This window comes from Epargyreus clarus, unplaced genomic scaffold (assembly GCF_041222505.1).
Source record: "Epargyreus clarus isolate Ecla_fem2 unplaced genomic scaffold, WU_Ecla_fem_2.2 ptg000032l, whole genome shotgun sequence".
In the NCBI taxonomy this organism is placed as follows: domain Eukaryota; kingdom Metazoa; phylum Arthropoda; class Insecta; order Lepidoptera; family Hesperiidae; genus Epargyreus; species Epargyreus clarus.
In genome coordinates, this window is record NW_027332237.1 from 8,456,609 (window position 1) to 8,473,881 (window position 17,273).

Here is a 17,273-nt window from a genome sequence, read left to right on the forward strand (position 1 = left end):
TGGGAGAGCAGAAAGCAGAGAACCGTAGCGTTGTCAAGTACTGAGACGGAGTACATGTGTCTCTCTGACACTTGCAAGGAGGCTATTTTTCTTCGTAATCTTTTGCAGGAAATATTAGGTATGTCATCTAAATACAATTTTTAATGATAACCAATCTGCACAAAAACTATGTAAGAATACTGTCTTTCATGCTAGAACAAAGCACATAGACATTCGCCACCATTTCATTAGGCAACACATTTGTGATGGTTTTATAGATGTAAAATATTTATGCTCTAAGGAAATGTTAGCCGATTTATTAACCAAACCATTGTCAAAAGAAATTCACAATAATTTTGTAAGTCAATTGTTCAAAGGTTAAGTTAGTTGTTTTTAAAGATCTATTGTTATGTTGTATTGAGATTGTTAAAGTGTAAAGCGACACATAGTATAATTTATATTGGTTTAAGGGCTAGTGTTGAAGATACATATATAAACTCAATGTAAATTAATTTACTTTTAAATATATCTATGTGTCACTCTTTGATTTGATCAGTCTGTCTGTCAAGTGTATGTTTAATGTAGTGTACAGATTCCAAGTAATATATCGTGATTAATCCTGCAAGTTCGTTTATAGTATCCTATAACTCCTTCAATTTCAAATTGTATCTCTTTTTTAATGATCAAAAGCCACGTTCAATTTTGAACTTTAATACGATTATAAAATGAAATATCTCAATTCTGTGAAAACTAAAAAAATATACGAATTATGTTAATAGGTATTTATTCCTTTGTATTTATGTTATTTGAATCATTATTACATTATTAAATGACCACATTACAATTAACAGCGATTATGTAAACAATAGATTGATCTGTATAGAAAAATCCACTTTTATTCGTCCTCGCATACTTTGTAAATGCGAATCGATTTTGCGGACACGGCAAATCACTCGCAATCGAATAGGCGCACACAAATTGAGTTACTGCGCCATCGCTGCTACTACTCCTTCTGTTTTATTTATAATCTCAGGTACTGTAAACTTATTTTTGTTTAAGCGGTTTGAGCTGTGGTTTGGTTAGAAGGTTTTATTTATAATATAAGAGTAGTAGACGAGCATGCAGTATACCTGGTGATAAGTGGCTACTGCTGTCCATGGACATCTGTAATCAACTCCAGATAAGATACTCGTACATGTGGTCGGTCACTGATATATTGTTACCCCTAAAAACTAAGTTAGAGCGCCTCGGAAAAGTATGTCTGAACTCTCGACGTTGTCTCATTCTGTAGATGAAGACCCATGCAACGCACCAGGAATTATCCACCTTAAATTCATAACCAAATCGAAACAAAGAAAATCATGAATTAATTTCGAAGTCTATCAGAAGTTGGTATAAATTTGAATAAACCGTACAGAAATGACGTCGTAATCCGGCCCTGGTCTTAATACTGCCAAGTTTAACCGCAGGGGCGGACTGAAAAATGACTAAGAATTAATTCAAGAAAATTAAAATTCTTTACCGACGGTTGTCTTTTAGGGGATTAGGAGAGGCCTGTAATTTCAGACGTTGATAAGTTTGAAGGATTTTTTACTTTTTATGAAATGGCATTTTTATCTGCTCTGACTATCTACGGTTTCAGTTTATTTCAGTTAGCGTTGATGTAAAGATAAAGTAGGTTTATTTTAAAGTAATCGTTGTGTGACTTATTTTGATTTAACTATGTGCTTTGAATCTCGGAGTTAAAAAAATTACTTCAATCATGAAAACGTTAAACATTGATAATGAAAAACTTTTCATTATTACATATTGTTCGAATGCCCAGTAATGATCCAAGAGCGAATTTATGTACGACAATTATTGTACGTACGAGTATGTATGTCTCTTTTTTATAATATAGAAGTAGCAGACGAGTATGCAGTCCAACTAAAGTCCTACTGTCGCCCATGGACATCTGTAATCATCCCCAGATAGGATTAGATATTCCTATCTGAGGTCGGCCACAGATGCGCCGCTACCCCTGAGGACTAAGCTGGAACGCCTCGGAAAAATATGTCTCTCTTCAAAACGGAACACAGCACCGCCTAACACTGCTGTTATTAGGTAGAAATAGGTGTGGCGGTGGTGCCGCCGGAGTCGAACCACAAAGGGTTCTACCACCTTTAAGTGTCATTCTTTGACATGTTCTGCAGCCCAAATGGCTTGGTAGTTTTTAACATATGAGATGTTATTAGATTCGTCTAAATCGTGAGAGTAAATAAAGGGTTGAGCGCATAATATAAGTAACGTAAGTGTCAACATAAAATCTTTATAAAAGGGAAAATTACTAATTAGAAAGACTTATAAATTCATATGAAACCGTAAATTTTACACTTTTCTAAATATATATAACTCAAAGGTACTGTAGTGTAGGCATCCGCTAAGAAAGGATTTTGATCAATTTTACCCCTAAGGGGATAAAATAGGGGATGAAAATATTATTTCGTAACGCGAGCGAAGCCGCGGGCAAAAGCTCGTTAAGTAATAAGCTTCACTATATTGAACTTAACTCTTAGTAATCAAGACACTTATAAAAACAAAGTCCATAGAAATACCAGAAACCAAAAGTGTTCAAACCTAAACGCAAATAAGCACAAACCAAAATGCCTATTACTGCTTTCAGAAAATCTGATTCATGAATAATACGTTATAATTCTGCACGTTTAATGAAGCTTCGTGTTTGTAATTTACTGAGATAGAGTCTCTTCTCGGTAATGATGTCGCATTTGATCCATTATTGTCAAAAATATACTAATGTCGTGCTTGCACACATTGACACAGACTTGGAAAAGACTAAACCATAAAACCATAATTGATGAACCGGCTTTATGGATTGGTAGATTAACCAAACATAATCACTGTTATTTATGAAATAGTATCCTAACCCTAATCAATATTTTTGAGAAATTTGAGAACCCTTATCTTTGACAGATCTCTAAGGTATTATATATTATATATTTAGGTTTCATCTCCGGCTATAGTTTGGTCATCAAGTTCAAAATAATTAAATTGGGTCAGAAAATACATATTAAATTGTATTTCTTTTAATTGGTAATTAAGTAATGGTTGTCGATTTATTTTACAGGTGTACTAGGTTCGGTGAGAAACTTACATTTGTGAGTATAAAAATTCCTTTTGGGATCAGAGTGCATTTGCATAACAGTGCTAATATTACTCGTATTTTAAATTTATATGAATTATCTTAAAGAGATTAAGGGAAAATACTTACATTCCTATGAATAAAATATTTATTTCATATAATTTTGCATAATTATTTAGTAGCAACTACGTAGACCTTAACGCAAATACCGAGCTTGTGCGCATACACATTACGTATTCGATACCGATTAACATTAATGCGAGTGCTCCAATATGTAAATTGATTTATAGGTGGTATTGCAAGGCGTATTAACTTCCGTCTGGATTTATTTGCAGTATCCCACTAGTGGGCAATTATGATCATTGTCTAGAATTATAGGTATAGTCCGCGTAAAACTGCTAGTCCGCTCTGAATGAAATGAATCGCGTCGCCATAGCAAATTGTATGACTACCTGCTCGCAACAACTTCAAAGCGGACCAGTAGTTTGGCGCGAACTATAGCATTGTAAATATCTGCCTTGTTAGAGTTCTAAACTGAAACTAAAACTGCTCCTAGTTCAACATATATACTTTTCCGAGGCGTTCCAGCTTAGACCTCAGGGGTAGCGGCGCATCTGTGGCCAAGCTCAGGTAGAAATATCTAATCCTATCTGGGGTTGATAACAGATGTCCATGGGCGGCAGTAGCCACTTACCATCCATGCTCGTCTGCTACTTCTATATTATAAAAAAAAAGATATCTATCTGAATGATGAATTTGGATATGAATTTCTGAGTGTGTCTGTTTTGTGTAGTCGTCTCTGTGTGTCTATGTCGCCCACGGCACAGTGAATCCTAGTATGAGTGTAGATAGCATCTTGAATCATTTATCAAGAGCCTATTTACGTGCAGACTAGCTGTTATTGAGTTATAAAACGCAGGCTCCATACAAAACAGAAGCTCTTCGCTTCAGGCTTGCGCTGAAACTTATTCGACACATATGGATGCAAATTTATTGTGTGACTCATTGAATTTTAAATAAAAGAAGTATTTATATTTTCTACAATTAATATATTATACTTCATAAGACTAGGCGGGAATATCTAAAAAAACTTAAATGTAATTCCAGTAGTATTTAATATGCAAAAGATTTAACAGCTCTTTTCCTTATTTTTCTGTTTCTTTTTTAGAGTTCTCAAAAATTTATCCTTCTTTCGAGTTATATAGTTTCCCGTTAGACTGCTACCCGCTCAATCTGCTAACTTTGAATATTATTTTTATATATAGAAAACGTGAAATAAATCAACACAAATTATGACAAGTGAGTGCATTAAGCCCTTTAAACCAGAACACAGCAGTCTACACAATTGCTATAAGGCAGAAATAGATGTATTAGTAGTGTTGTTGCAGAGAACATGCGAGTCTTATCACTTTTTATCATCATCATAATCCGCAATTTCCTACTGTAGAGAGGGATTCAAGCCATAGTTCACCACAATAGCGAAGTGCAGATTGGTAGACTTCATATTTATTGGAGTAATATTTCATCACAGACATGTAGATTGTTTCACGATGTTTTTCTTTTACCGAATTATCAGAAATGTGTGTTCGAACCCCGGAACTTCGGCTTTAGCGAGCGAGGCTGAATTTAAAACCATTAGTATATCATTGTTTCCTTTCTAAATTATAGTAACTTGGATATTGAATAGTATTTTTAAGTAGTTAATTTTAATGAATTTTATAAAAAGCGCAAGGATACGAGTTGATGTTCAAAAACCAACAAGCGAAACATAATTAGAGTGCAATGAATGCCATATTTCGAATTTTAATTTGATTTTTTATAAATTTGCTTTCACTTTTATATTATTAAAGAAAACCAATCATAGAAACTTTTGGACACTTTTTTTCCCAATTGTTTTTGAACCAAAGATATTACATATACAGTAGCACTACCATGAGTTGGCATAGAAACGCCACTATAGAAATTGTAAATAGAAAACTATTATCATTTTGCTAGTGAATAACATAACTACTATCGTTACGGTATTTCTTGACAACGTCTGTCAAATTAATGACTCATGGGACCGAATTTGTATGGCAATAGATCATAATGACATTCGCTAGCGATTTGATTTCGATAGGTTTTTTACGTTACGAGTGGCTCACACTACGGAATTTAGTTCTACGAGTAACCACCAGAGGCGCTGTACAATTTTTCTTACATTTATTTTACGCAGTCGCTAGCGAGTAATACTTTTGTAAACTCATGGTAGTGCTACAGGACTATAAAGAACATTGTCAATATTCTAAACTTCAATATTATAATTGTAAATATAAAAACATATAAAATCCTTCATCTCTTCACATTGATAACATCTGAGAATGATTTAAGTATGTTTGGTATTTTATGGTAAGGGAGAAATAATACTGTTCCAGCGTACTGAGGCCGACCTCAAGCAGGATTTTCTAATACTATCTGGGATTGATTACAGATGTTCATGGGCGGCAGTAGCCACTTACCATAAGGTAGATTGCATGCTCGTCTGCTACTTCTATATTATGAAAAATATTTTAGAACTACTTACTAACAATTGTTAATTAAATATATGTGGTGCTACAGTGTTAAATAAAAAACAAACTTTTCAAGTGTCTTAAATAAGTTTCAGTTTAATCCAAGGCAAATTATGTTTAATTGAGGTATCTATGGGCAGTAGCGACCTTATTTTAGGTAGTATATACTCTATTTTGCTACTTGTGTATAAAATACCTTGCATGTTACTATTTTTTACAAAACAAAACAAATGCCTGCTCCAACAAATTCAGTCCACGTCGGCCTCACAAAGGAAATGTGATGTGAAATACGAAAACTCGATATTCCTGTTAAAAATACGCGAACGTAAACAAAGAGTAATAGATTCGGCGCATTCGATGTCTCAATCAGTTCATTTGAGACTGGAGTCACGCGTTCGGATCCAGGGGTGTGTTCATACCGGTTTGAAGGTAGAACCCTTTGTGGTTCGACTCCGGCGGCACCACCACCACACCTATGTCTGCCTCATAACAGCAGCGTTAAGCGCTGCTGTGTTCTGGTTTGAAGGGTGTGGTAAGGAAGACATACTTCTCCGAGGCGTTCTAGCTTGGTCCTCAAGGTAGCTACGCATCTGTGACCGACCTTAGGTAGGAATTTAATATTGTCTAGGATTGATTACAGATACAGTGGACTGCATACTCGTCTGCTACTCCAATATTACGAAAAAAACATACCCTTTGTGATTCGACTCCGACGCCATATCGCTACACCTATTTCTACCTAATAACAGTGTTAAGTGCTGCTGCGTTCTGGTTTGGATCATGTGGTAAAGAAGACATACTTTTCCGACGCGTTCCAGCTTCATCCTCAGGGGTAGCGGTGCATCTGTGGTCGACCTCAGGTAGGAATGTAATCTTGTCTAAGGTTGATTACAAATATGCCTGGGCGGTATAGCAAGTTAGCTACTTAACATTAGGTGGTTTTGAAAAATATCCAGTGTGCATACACCCTTAGGATTTAGAGACGGAATAAAAACGTTGACGTCATACGAATGTCCTCATTGACGAAATACAGTATTTCCTGTACATTGATTTAAAAGCAATGTTTAAAAACAATCTCGTTTTTCCAAACAAATGTATTGAAAGAGGGAATTATTAAAGCGTATCGTTACGGTACACTTGTTATTATGAAGGTACCCTTAAGGTTGTGTCTGATTACATATGTAGAGTCCGCGGCAAACTTCTAGTCCGTTGTGAATATAGAAATAAGTTGCGTCGCAACAGCAAATTGTATATATTAGCGGGACGAAGACAGCGCGGGACCCCCCGGCAACCTCCGCCGCCCGCTCTCGCCCACGGGTACATTGCTGCCTTAGTGTGCCCTTACTGTTGCTACGGAGTATATGCTTGTAGTTGTGTTCGAGCGCATTGGCTCACTGACTACACATGCGCGCAACAACTTCAGAGCGGACTAGAAGTTTGGCTGGCGCGGACAATATAAGATATATGTAGGATTGTCATGTGCCACGTGGAATGGTTATACAGGTCTCTGACGAAATTCCAAGGTGAATCTCTGGTCAGGATAACATTTAAATTATGAAGTTAGGTTTCTATTTTGGGCCTGTTTGGATGTGTACTCATCTTTCTTTGTGTCTAGCGTATCCACTATATGAAACGTCAATGATTTGCAGGAGAGAAAATGGGTCCATGGTCATCTGACATGAAGAAATTCATGTCAGATATGTCGATCAGACTTGTCCTCGCTTCTGGTGACCAAAGAGCTGGCGGCTACTTCGCCCAAAGATTGAGCCTAGCAGTGCAGCAAGGGAACGCCGTCAGCGTTTTGGGTGCTATGCCTTACACGGCTATTTTAGATGGTTTGTTTTATTTTAAGTGATTATTGTTTTTATTCCCCCTTTTTTGTATTTATGTACATAAATATAGTTATAATATAGGTATTGTAAATATATTTTTTATGAATATTGTAATGTAGATATATAAAACCTGGTTGTAATTAAATAATAATTAATTTTACAAAAAAGGTGGAGCAAGCACTGAAAAACACATCAACTTAGTCGTTTAGATGTAGCAAGAATGATGTAGTCGTTTAGGGTAGGAATATTCAATCCTATCTAGGGTTGATTACAGATATCCATGGGTGGCAGTAGCCACTTACCATCAGGTGGACTACATGCTTGTCTGCTACTCCCATATAAAAAAAATTATGATTTTTCAGTCGTGATGATGTCTACCAGTGACTTAATTTCCTACCGCAAGTCGTGTACCTACTTCTTTCCAAAAATATCCCTTATATATTTTTCTAAACCATCTTTTACATAAGCCACGAAAGCCCCAAGGAAATAAAATAAGCATCTCAGAATTGTTTTAGAGCTAAAGGATTGAATTGATTCAGTTGAATGCTTAGCGAGTTCTCAAGTGCTAACTTCGCAAATAGAACTCCATTTTGTTTGGGTAAAGTTTTCCGAATAAAAGAAATTGGTTAAGTTGCGCGGTGGCTTTAAATTTTATTACGAGTCTTAAGTAAAATTGAAGGGAAGGTTATTCTCTTTAAAAGATAGGATGAATTGATAGATTAATTTTATTGTTCTTGATAAATTAGTAGGCATCTTTGAGTGTCTGTGGTTTAGATAGGACTGTGCTGTACTCATTAATCATTTCATTTGAATGAAAGATACGCTGTTTATTTAGAACATTGAAGTAGCGCTCGAGCAGGTGGGCTTCATAGATGATCTACATCTGTAAATCTTAAAATAGGAGTGTCTCCCAAATTTGATCTTAGATGCGTTGATATTCCTGAGGACTGCGATTGAAAACTTGTTGTTAAAGTAGGATGTACACTTCAATACTTCACCTTTACAAGATAATAGGTATTTTGGTGATTAGTAGTCTGTAATCTGTGTAGTACCCGGACTAGGATAGGGCTACGGTATCCCCTGCCCTTCGTAAGAGGCGACTAAAAGGGGGCTTCCGGGGTTGCCAGCGGCAAGAGTGGGAGCTCGAACCATCCAGCAAGCAACTCCGGGCAGGACGGCGGTATATGTGGTCGCATACTGTCGCAAACAACAGGTGTGCGGGAGAAGCGTAAACTGCTTCCCCAGAGCAGAGTCCGATAAAGGCATTGCGCTCAGAGGACTCCGGTTGTTTTCCATCGGAGATCTTGAAGTTCTCCACCAAGCGCTGAGAACGGCCACTGGGGGGTTTTAGTGCGGTAAAAATCCCACATACGTATACTAAAGACACAGACTTGTTAACAGCCTAAAACCTTTATGCGTAGTATTAATATTGTAAAGAGCATAAGAATGTATATACGACTTATAAAAAACTCGGAATAAAGGACATATTTAAAATACTTTTTCAATCTGAATCCTAGTTGTGATTACTTATTGCTATTGTCAAGAAATAAAACCACACTTAGTCTAATAGATCTTACCCCAATCACTTAACTGTCGCGGACAAACAATACTGGCTCAGATTATAAGGAGCTTTTACTCCTATTCAATGAGTGCGTTTGAAAAACGGTTTAAACTGGCTGTTTATTTTAGTTGTGGTTAAAAAATATTTTTTTTTAGTTCAAAATGATAGGGAATCATTATGAGCTTAAATTTATTCCTTTTATGTAGAAGATGAGAGCAGAAAATTATTACAGTTCTTATTTACTTGTTTAAATTTTATTTTTTGTATCGTACATTATAGTTGGGGAGCCTAAGAGGGGATTTTGGTAGTGTCTCGAGCGCGGGATACTAAGATATGGGAGATACCTTACACCCTGTAGAGTATCCTAACCTATATATTTTTTTTCAAATCGTCAGAATAAGAAAACACCCCGCTGAATCGAAAAATATCATATAACTTTTTCTCCGTTCTAACGTCTAATCTACACAATCGTATAGGTCCCAATGATGCTAGAGTTTGTACACATTTATCATCGTGGGCTCCACTACTATTATGTATGTATAATATTAAGACTTTTACGAAAGATTTTTTAAATAAATAAAAATAAGTCACATCTTATACGAGTACATATACAGAGGCGAGTTCATAAACACACACACCTAAAATAGAAATTTAAAAGTTGTACGTTTGATTTGAAGATATTTGCTATAGATTTTTTAATAGACTTCAAAAAAAGGAGTTTCTTACTTCGTCGAAATTATTTTAAGCTTTTTTTTTTAAATCAAATTAAATATTTTTTTCATTCAAAATAGGTTCTTTACAGAGCACTTTTTGAATGTCAATACAACTACCACCACTACACAAGTTGTTTCGTTATCGAGAAGAAGTGGCGAAAGAAACTCCATACTCTCCATTTTCTCCGATTACTCTAAGACGCCTGAATCGATTGTGAAAATCCTTCTTTTGGTATTAGAAATGAATTGATTCGAGGATTAGTAGAGTGCCTTAAGCATCTAGAATTGAAAAAGCTCGGAATCCAATTACTGTCAACGAATTATTATGAGACCTGTTGGATTGTATTGTTGATAAGGTATATTAAAATGTTTACCAATTAAAAATCGTTGCTTTTTATTTAATAATAAAATAAATAAATTAAGGCATATAATATAAGACATTACGAGCTTAACTAAGTAATGTAGTGTCAAAATCGTGTTATAAATACATTTCTATCAGTAATAGTATGAAACAATAAGTGTAACAAAAAAAAGTTTATAAAAAATATTTATTTAGTTCGCCTCTCATACATGCTTAAAAATGATTAAACTTCAATTATTCCGTTTTCGTCACTTTCTTCTACTTCACTTATTTTTAAGACAGGAGATGCATTAAAACAACTATCACCATTGCACTGTGAACACGCTGAAGTGCAGTATAAGCCACTTTTCGACATCCGCAAGCATTACCACACCCTTCTTTACAATTACAAAATAGCATTTTAAGTAAATTATCTTGAGCTGGCGATTGTTTCATCAGTATTGGTTCAAGTTTATCAGAAACGTACCTCCAACCCCAATTTTCAACAGAAATATTATTACCTAACCATATCTGCACTTGTAAATATTTTTTATTTTTTTTTCTCTTTCGACTCATTTGCTTCCATACCGCAAATTAAACAATTTTTTTCCCAGTCGAAATTTATGGAGATACTACTTCACAGTTTCTTTTTAGGTGGAGACTGAGCAGAATCTTCTTTTGCCTGCTTTTTTTGAATCTCAATATATTTTTTATTAATATATTTCTGTCTGCATATTGCATGAGCATATACAAACTGAGATTCTAAAAATCTAATTAAGCCATCTTGTCGCTCATTTGAAGCAGCTCTCAAAGTTGCGACTCCTCTGGTAATTTTTATTACATCTCCTAAATCTGTGCTACAGCCTGAACCAGAACCCAATTTATCACAAATAATACAAACGATTGTATCATCATTTTCATTGTGAGTTGAATCTTCCATGGTTCATTTAAATTCTGCAATACAGAAAAATGTATGTTTCAACAAAAAGTTCCTAAAAATACTCTTAATAATTGGAAGATAAAACATAATTTCACATAATTAGTAATTTCCTTTCTTAAATCATTAATAGAATTAAAAAATATTATACAAAGAAATGTATGGTGATGAATTACCTACTGAAACGCAGAGATCTTTTGTTTTTAAACAAATACTTTACAAAGCAATAATTTTTTTGATATTGTAATGTTTTTATTTAACAAAAATGTATCGAAACGTCTTGAAAAAATAATTATTAAATTGAAAAATATGCACAGCAGAAAGAACACAACAGTACCGAAACACGTTTTTCAATCGACTAACCGTACCGAGCAGCTGCCGCTGCCCTTCCCCTTCACCTTTTTTCTACCTGCTCCTTGCTTTTACGGCCATTTTGACTATCTGGTATCTATGAAAGATGTTTTCTAAAATGTATTTTACTTAAATTATGAATATTTTATAATAATATTTTGATTTAAAATGGAAAAATTGACAATTTCTTGAAATTAGTGTCAAATTAAGAAAAACAAAAAAGCAACGAAAAAAAATTGGTAAACTTTTTAGTAATTTATGTATAAAACATAATGCAGAAGGTCTCACATTAATACATTGACAGTAATTGGAATCCGAGGTCAAACTCCCCAAGCACGAAATTTTTGCTCGAATATGCGCGAATATTTGCAAAGAACCTGTTTCCTATCACGTAAGATTGGGTGGCTGATTGGTGGTTGGTGTATTGGTTAGTTAACAAGTTGTGGCGATGCCCAAACTAACGCGCCACCTAAATAGAAGGAATTTTACTCGAAAAATCGTTTCAACCAAGACTGAGCGAACACTTCCAAATGGGAATTGAATTCGCATTGAATTCGCTCAGTATTCGTGAAGCGCGATCCTTATTCGATTTGTCGCCGGTAAGAGATTTGAGAGTGGCATTCAGAATTTCTTTATATTCGCTACCACTTTTAAAAAGTTGCTTTTATCCTTTTATCTTTTCAGTACAGGCGTTTGAAATATTCAAAGTCTTAGATTAGATTGCTGGTCGCAGATCTTAATAAACTACCTACTTACTTTTGATATAAGGAGATAGAATCAGTATTCTTCGATCACGGATACCACCGTCACACCTTATTCTAGAGTGCAATAGTTTTAGTGTTTTGCGACCATCTTAGCCCTCAGGAGTGTCAACCAATTCATTCATTTACATTATTGAGCTTTTTTGTGGACTTGTTATTGTACAATGCGAAGTAAATTCAATTCCTTCTTCCAAATAGGAATTGAATTCGCGTTGAATTCGTTCAGCATTCGTGAAGCGCGATCCTTATTCGATTTTTCGCCGGTAAGAGATTTGAGAGTGGCATTCAGAACTTCTTTATATTCGCTAACACTTTCAAAAAGTTGTTTTTATCCTTTTATCTTTTTAGTACATGAGTCTGAAATATTCAGAGTCTTAAATTAGATTGCTGGTCGCAGATCTTAATAAACTAGCTACTTAAATTTGATATAAGGAGATCGAATCAGTATTATTCGATCACGGATACCACCGTCTTACCTAATTCTAGAGTGCAATAGTTTTAGTGTTTTGCGACCATCTTAATCTTGAGGAATGTCAACCAATTTCGATTTGTTTATATTATTGAGCTTTTTTGTGGACTTGTTACTAAACAACGTGCAGTAAATTCAATTCCCATTTTCAAATGGGAATTGAATTTTCAAATGGGAATTGAATTCGCGTTGAATTCGCTCAGTATTCGTGAAGCGCGATCCTTATTCGATTTGTCGCCGGTAAGAGATTTGAGAGTGGCATTCAGAATTTCGTTATATTCGCTACAACTTTCAAAAAGTTGCTTTTATCTTTTTATCTTTTCAGTTCAGGCGTTTGAAATATTCAAAGTCTTAGATTAGATTGCTGGTCGCAGATCTTAATGAACCTTCTTTAATTTGATATAAGGAGATAGTATCAGTATACTTCGACCACTGCAACCACAGTCACACCTTATTATAGAGTGCAATAGTTTTAGTGTTTTGCGACCATCTTAATCTTGAGGAATGTCAACCAATTTCGATTTGTTTATATTACTGAGCTTTTTTGTGGACTTGTTACTATACAACGTGCAGTAAATTCAATTCCCACTTTCAAATGGGAATTGAATTCGCGTTGAATTCGCTCAGTATTCGTGAAGCGCGATCCTTATTCGATTTGTCGCCGGTAAGAGATTTGAGAGTGGCATTCAGAATTTCGTTATATTCGCTACAACTTTCAAAAAGTTGCTTTTATCTTTTTATGTCTTTAGTACAGGAGTTTGATATGTACAGGATCTTAGTTTCAATTCCAGGTCGGGGATTGTAGCGTCCTTATATTTATTACAATTATGATGTTCAACATTTTGATGGTACAGTCACACATTGAAGTACATTTGTGAAATCATTACGTATGTAAGACATAACTTATCGCGTGAAGCATTTCTAAGATTTGTTGAAAGGGTATTGATGCTGACTGACTTACATATAAGGCGACTACCTTAGTTCTCAGAACTGGCAACCCATCTTGGTTCATTTATATAATTAGTTTTTTTAATTTATATAATTAGGTTTTGATTCGACTCCGGCAGCACCGCCGCCACACCTATTTCTTCCTAATAACAGCAGTGTTAGTTGCTGTGTTCCGTTTTGAACGGTGTGGTAAGGGAGACATACTTTTCCGAGGCGTTCCAGCTTAGTCCTCAGGGGTAGCGGCGCATCTGTGGCCAACCTCAGGTAGGAATATCTAATCCTATCCGGGGTTGATTACTGATGTTCATGGACGGCAGTAGCCGCTTACCATCAGATGGACTGCATGTTCGTCAGCTGCTCCTATATTATATAAAAAAATAGTTTGGATGTCTTGTCACCATACGAACGTAAACTGAATTCAATTCAGTCAATTGGAAATTGAACATACTTTGAATATGCTATATAGCTTTTGTGCAGCCTAGTACGTATGGGATTTACCGTCAGTATCAATTTTAAACTTTTTGGGAATTTCTTTAAATTCCCTATCACTTTAAAACACATAAATTTTTGAAGAACTACGTGATACAATTCTGAACGCAAACTGAATTAAATTCCTATTTTCAAATGGAAATTGTAATCCAATCGTATTCGCTCAGTATTCTTGAATCTTGTTACTTATTCGAATTTTCGCCGATAAGGGACTGGAGGTCTTAGAAATGTCACAAAATTCGAAATTATTAAAAAAACGTGCTAGTTTTAGAGGACGTCTACGACAAAGTAGTCCTACGATATGAACTATATTAAATTCCCACTTCCGAATGGGAATTTTTTTCGCGTTTGAATACTTACAAAAGGGAATTGAATTCGCATTGAATCAGCTTAGTATTCTTAAAGCGTACTTATTCGAATTGTCGCCGATTAAGAGTTTTTTTTGAAAATACCACTAAATTCCCGGTCTCACAAAAGCTCTGATATGAAATAGCAGTCGTACAATGTGAACATGGGAATTGTTTTTGCGTTTTATGACTGTACTTTCAAAAGTGAATTGAATTGGCATTGAATCGGCTCAGTATTCTTAAAGCGTACTAATTCGATTTGTCACCGATTAAGGCTTAGAGGTTTTTGAAAATACCACTAAATTCCCGGTCTCACTAAAGTCCTGACGTGAAGTAGCAATTGTACATGGGAATTGTTTTCGCGTTTAAAGACTGTACTTTCAAATGGGAATTGAATTCGCATCGAATTCGCTCAGTAGTCTTGAAGCGATTCGATTTGTCGCGATAAGATTTGAGTGGCATTGAGGATTTCTTGAAAATGAAAATTTTCTGCATTTTTTTATTCCTTGGTGTAAGATACCAGTTTCACTCATTCGCCGAACTTTTTTTGGAATAAAAGGTACGCTATGTCCTTTTCTGGACTCCAGAAAACGCGTGTACAAAATTTTATGACAAACTGTTTGGTAGTTAAGGCGTGAAAGGCCGATTTCGAAGTGAAAGTCACTTTCACATTTATAAAATTAGTTAGAAACTTAGCTAACCATATGTTTCTAATGTTAACACCATAGATGACATAACGTATTATAGCAATAAAATTAGCATCTTATTAAGTGAATTGCACACGTTCAGTTCTTTGAAAATTTTCGGAGCGTGAAAATAATTCTAGAAAGCATTTCTACCACGTGTCCGATTTAGATGTGTACTGCACGTTTCTGAATTGGAATTGAATTCTTATTGGACTCAGTATTCGCAAAGCGTCAGTATTCGATTTGTTGGGAGAGATTTTAGTGTGTAAGCGGACTAAAATTTTGGCTAGAAGAAATAGTTACTAATTAGTCTATAGTCTCAGAATAAAAATTATCACGAACATACAAAAACTTGATGAAAAATATGTTATTCAAAGAAGCTTTATATAATTTGTTTGAATGTCAATAATCTATCACCACTTCGCCATGTGTTCCGTTATGGAGAAGAAGCGGCGAAAGAAAGTCCATAACATATTTTCTTAATTTTTATCTACAATGACAAACCAAAGCTAATGGAATATGTGGACCTACTTTAGACCACACCGTTTAATTTTGACAAATAATGTTATTGCACGCATATCTTAGAATACGGTCTTGTTCACACTTTGGTACATATTTATGGTAAATGTTTCTATAATATATAATATAGGACGCGCCGATGCCCTTGAAGACTAAGCTAAGCTATTGCCTCGGGAAAGTATATCTTCCTCACCATTCCCTTCAAATAAGCAGCGCATAATACTGCTTTTATAAGGCAGAAATAGACGTGTTGGTAGTGCCGCCGTAATCGAACCATAGAGGGTTCTACCACCTTTAAAATTGATTTATTTTTTCGACACATTCATCACCTTTTTTAGATGTAGTAGTGATAAATGAGCAGTGAACAAAATGTTAGAAATAAATAAAAAGTACTCGATATAAAACTTTTTTATTCGAACTCTTAAAATGTTAAGAAAAGTATAGAAAGCGCTTGGCAATAAATCGAATAACTGACGCCTCTAGAATACTGAAAGGACCACTACGAATTCAATTCCGATTTAGAAGCGCAACAGTCGAGTGTGACACTACAAATAAACTTGTAGGCTAATGAACTTCTGCATGCTATGTTGGTGTCCTGGGTTCGAGTCCCAGGCGTGTCCCTTAAACACGCCAAACTTTTTTGTCACCAATGTCTGTCCGTTCGTCCGTCTGTCAAAGGACTCTACCTATTGGTCCATAATAGATAGACACTTGAAATTTTTAGTATTTGGAGGATGTATGACAGTGAAATAATGAAATACTAAATAAATACTTAAAAATAAAATAATAATAATAAATTAATAATATAAGTCCTTAAACATAAAAATGTTTGAAAATAATGAGGTTGAGAACCGAAACCGAAATTGAAACCGTTATTTTTTCGTCGTTTGTTGCTTTATCTATTGAACCATAAAAGATAGATAATTTTAATTTCCAATAAGCCAATTTTTACCATAGTTTTCACCCTAAAAAGGAGTAGCGAGAATTTCTTTACCTGCAATGTCTTCACGGAAATAGTGAGAGATTGGAACTGTGAAACATTTCCAGTTTGACAGCTCCCCGGAAATAGTTTCTCGGAACGCTGAGGAAATGTCTAAGCAAATGACTACAGATGTATGACTTGAAGGTTTTACTATATTTTATATAATATTTAAGTAGAAATTGACCAGTCCACCTGAAGGTAAGTGGCTACATAAAAAAATACGCTTTCTACATTCTCCGCTCCACACTAGCATTCTAGACCCAGACTTAGGACCCAGAACGAGAACAGGGATCCAAATTTATGATTTAGATGTCTCTCTGGCCGGGCTTCGAACTCGGAACCGTTTGCGCGTCAGACCGCTCCTACATGCTCGCCTTTTTTGTACTTAAGTAAGTATGTAATACTTAAAAGTACTTTTTTATTATATTGAAATATTAATTTACTAGTTTTTGGCCGCGGCTTCGCCCGCGTTTAAAAGTAAATAATATGACATTCTAACATATGACAATGGCGCCATCTGGTGAAAATTAGTCGTACCAACTCTGAAACTTTCGTGGGCTCATGGATAACAACTTTGCTAAAGATCATCGCTTGATCAAATGCATAGTTTACGACTCAATCCTTACTAATATCGATTAAAATAATCGATTTTTTGGTCCAAAAGATCGATT